We start from the raw sequence: 4,863 nt of genomic DNA on the forward strand, positions 1-4,863 counted from the left end.
CACACACACTATATGACTTGTGTAATTATTTTTTAAAGATACAAATCTTATTTTTACAAATACAAATTATTTCAAACACATCCCCACATCCAAAAGCTACAAATCTTAATTTACAAATACAAAGTCTGATTTAAAATTAAGTGCAAAACATATATGACCCAAATTTATGTCCATAGAAAAGCATCTATTAACCAGCTCAAACAGGCAAAGACAGCAAACAGGCAAAGACAGCTGTATTTCACTAGTATGGAAACTAAAGCTGCCCTCTTTTAAAACCTTCTTCCATGGAGACATTTTGTAATGAAGAATTAAGTCCACATCATACTGCAATATACTTAAAATAGGTCCAKAGGTATTCAATATTTAATTGCATCTCAACAAGTTGCCATTCATCATCAGGTACAGCATGTGCCTCTTCTTTTCCTGCTGAGCTGACAAGTCGATGCACAGGACAGGAGCCTTGTAAAGAATGCATAAACCATGCAAATCTACAGCTGTACCAGTCTGCCTCTCGGCACACACACCCTTCACTCAACATAATCAATAACCTGCCAATAAACACAACAMCCAGAGGCAGCGGTCTGACTGATTTTTTACATGGGTGTGTTATGGCAGCAACATGCTGACACTTCCTCTTGCATCAGCATCCATTTTTAATCACGGTATCTGGCCTCATGGCTGCTCGTCAAGCGCCTCATCCTCCTGTCAGAGTGTGGGCTTGCAGAGGGGGATAAGAGCTCTCACTGCTTCTCTGTGGAAATAGATGTAGTGGTAAAGCTGCCTACCTCTCCTGCACCATCTGTGGAGTGGCACCGCTGCTGGTGGCTATTATGTAAGGTAGTCACATCACAGTGAGCCCTCTCTTTCTCGCTCTGTGCAAACAAAATCTTTCAAATAATTGAATTCCACATTTCTTCAGCTGGAGTTTGTTTTTCCAACTTCTGTCTCTTCCATTAGTCACTTGTTTGCTGTCCATTTGAATAGATATCTTACTTAATTCAAGCAGTTTTAACAGATTAGCTCAGATTTTACACCAAATTATTTGCTCAGATCTGTATTTGTAACAATAGGAACTATTGTTTTGAGTTTATGTTCCACCTGGATGTGTTAGCGTGTGATGCCAAATGCACGAGTCCCCAGACCAAGCTGCTTACATACCACAGTTTAATAAAGTTATAAAACAAGGGTTGAAACAAGTAATATAACACCGAATAGTTCTTTGGAGCACCATCAAGCCAGCCTGGGTACATTTCAGATGCATTAGCTACTTATAGCCATGAAGCATCCTGCACTAGTTTTATTTCTCCTGCAGGAAGAGAAAGACTTCCAGCATGTCAGAGTTGGCTTTTTGTGTGAACACTCCTACATGGTCCGAGTGTCTAGGATTACTCTGAGCACATAACATATAGAGTCCAGATGGTTTAACTTTTAAACAAATGTTTTATTATGAAGAAGCCAGTCTAAAGAAAGAGAGCTGGGAGCTCCAGCCTAAATGACCAAAAGGATGGAGACCATCAAACCACTGTGGTCCAGGATCTGACCCTGCAACCAAAAACCATAAAAGTGTGGCTGGTGATTCTCAGATTTAACAACAACTCAACACATTAAACCAGTGGTTCCCAACCCTGGTCCTCAAGGACCCCTATCCAGCATGTTTTACTTGTTTCTCTTCAGCAGGTCTTCAGAAGATTGTTAATCTCTCATTCATTCAAACCAGATGTGTCAAATCAGGGAAACATCTAACAATCACTGCTTTAAATGTTGACCAACACCTCAAGAGCTTCTCTGAGCTTGATGAGACATTTTCAAAATATAATATTGACCTAGTTTTATGTTTTTTTAGTATTGCCTTTGGAAGCCATTGGCTCTTTACCATTTATCTGTAAATAATAAATCAGATAACGTGTTAAAGCAGTGATTGTCAACCCTATRGTCCTCAAAGACTCCTCTCCTGCATGTTTAGATTTTTCCCTGATTTGAATGAATGAGTGATTAACAGTCTTCTGAAGACCTGCTGAATAGCAGGGAAACAAGTAAAACATGCTGGRTGGGGTACTTGAGGACCAGGGTTTGGGAACCACTGCATTGAACAACAGGTGTCAACAAGACAGTAGCGGGAGCAAGGTTGGAGAGCTGGGCCCACAAAGAATGACCAAAAGCTCATCTCTCCTCTGGTCTCCCTCCCTCACACTCTGAAGCAGGCAGAACTTGGTCCTTTTAAACCTGTATCAGCCAATAAGTTGTAAAGGGGAAACACTTACTGTAGGGTATTTGAGAAACCATTCATTAAGATGACACCTGGACACATCACAAACACCAAGGACTTAAGATACCTGCGTAATATCAACACACGGATATTAATTCCATCCTTATTAGGTAAACTCAATATTCAGTGTTTCACCTAAGTGGAAATAAAAACATCAACTCAAATAGGGYAGCCATTGACCACTTTTACTGTAGTGTAGGTCAGCTATGACTCTCTTTAACTTTTCTCATAATTATGAGATCAGGATCTCGTAGTTATGACATCTTATCCTGTAATTATGACAGAGTCAGATATTTTTTGCTTTGGCGAATGTAATGCTCTTTTGTAAAATTAAAACTAGCCTTTATAAATGACCATAACATTTTGCAGCAGAGTTTATACCAGAGTCAAAAATGGTGGTTTTAGGCCTGAATCTGTTCATTACAAGGCATTTTCATCGTAACAAACCACCAATAAAAAGACCAGCTTTGACTTTTAAGATTTTATTTCAAAATAAAATCAACAAACAATAAAACAAGCACAAAAAACATTACACTGAATTTGGAGTAACACTCAGTTTTAACACAAGGGCTCTAGAGAGCAAACAATTTTGTTGCAAATGTGACTTGATTTCTTAATAGTGAGACTATAAAAAAAATTCCTGTTGCACTTGTGTGAACAGTCGTTCAGATCCTGTATCAGGACACTGCTTTCAACAAATCAAATGAACCTCAGAGCAATAGTTTTATTCAATTAAAGCAGAGCAGGGCGGGTCTTTCAGTAAGGTCCGGTGCAGCAGGGACAAACTGTATGTTAAAGTACGTGGATGTCATGAGAGTAACTTAAAAAAACATTTTCTGCCTTTTTACAGCTTGCGACACAATCTGGTCTCAGACATGATATTGTGACTGGTGCATGGTCTTTGAAGAAATTTATTGGAGTTGTTTACAACTGAATTTTAAAAAAGCACTACACATTTTATAGTTTTTTCTTGGGTGAAACATGATATAGTTTTATAAACCATTGTGTGAATATTTTTTGTGATTAAATTGATGATTTTATGTACAAACTGGTCTGGATGGCTGGACGATATGGTCACCCAGAGCAGGAAGTATAGAAGTAGTTACATGCCTGAACACATATTCAACACATAGTGACTGAATGTAAAAGAAACACGCTGAAACAGGAATTATGTCGAGAGGATTTGACCCCGGAAAAGGATAGTGTTCCCCCCTCAGTGATGTCAAACTTAGTAGGTGGGGTCAGATTCTGAAGAAAGTTGTAACACCACTTCCTGGTTTCRGGGMTGAATGCAYGGGGAGAGCAGAGCAGAGACAAGCATTAAACTTGCATTCCAGCCCAGCGYTGATGTGGTTGTATAATTCTTTTCACATTCAAAAATTCATGCATTGTTGTGTTTTTTTGTCTGTTATAAACACATTATAAGGTAAACAAACATGTAATATATTATCTTAAAACTTCATTTATACGTTAAGTAAAGGTAGGACATAACTTTGTTTTATTGAATTGTGCACAAAGTGAGCTACAGTTTGTGTGAGGAATTTTAATATGAGAAATGAAACAACTCATTAACTTCTGCYAATCATATGGTGAATAATCTGCTCTGTAGGKTTCAGATATTTGTAAACCTGATTCTGATGAACTGCGCCATGAACCTCATCACACGTCACTGCTAATGAAAGCTAGTGTTGCTATGCTCTGATGGGTGCATGCCTCTTTACCTGAACACAGTAATGACCTGCAGGTTATTCTGTCAAGGTTTTCTCTTGTTACATTCTGCTTMGATTAGAGTCGGTAAAGGGTGCTATCCTCAGCCGGGGTAAGTTCTCTGTCCAATAAGGGCTTCCGGTTCAGGCACCAGGGCTCACATGCATGACACCGGTGTCTGTCATGGTGCACCCTGGTCCAAACGTCTTCATAAAACTCACTCATCAGTGATTCCTTCACATTTCTCTATAACCTGAACATCGTAAACATGTTGTACTTTGTTTTAAATGAGTAATGTTGGTACACAAGGTAGCTGGCTAAGCTTCATGCTGCCTCTTGTTACAGAAGTTGTATTGTGTTATTTTAATAATATTTTAAAGGGGACCTATTATGCAAAATTCACTTTTTAAAGGATTTTTTTACTCAACTTTGGGTATGTACTTCTTAACAACAGTCCTAGGACCAAATGAATGCACCCAGGGGCATATTTACTGTAAGTAAATGTATTTTTAATGTATATTAATGACAAGTTTTATACTTCCATCGTTTTGTGATGTCACAAGCCGTACGACAACCCACCGGAACCTGCGTTCAGCCCCTTACCTAACAACTCCCAGTTGAAACTCGTCCTCCTCAGTATAAAAAGCCATCATGGTGGTGTTGTGCAATGTGTAGCTCATTTGGCAACAAGCCTCCAATAGGGCAATGGGTAGAGTGTTGGCCCAGAGAGTGGGAGACCAGCGTTCAAGACCGGCAATTATTTATTTATTTTCATTCGTTATGAACACGTTTTCTCATGTACCTCTAGTGTTTAGCTTAGTAAAGCCTTGAGCCTATTTGTTCGAGTTTCTGAGGTATTTTGACCGCTGCTGCTGCTCCCTGCTCTGGTA

The sequence above is a fragment of the Austrofundulus limnaeus genome, unplaced genomic scaffold, assembly GCF_001266775.1.
Source record: "Austrofundulus limnaeus strain Quisiro unplaced genomic scaffold, Austrofundulus_limnaeus-1.0 Scaffold699, whole genome shotgun sequence".
In the NCBI taxonomy this organism is placed as follows: domain Eukaryota; kingdom Metazoa; phylum Chordata; class Actinopteri; order Cyprinodontiformes; family Rivulidae; genus Austrofundulus; species Austrofundulus limnaeus.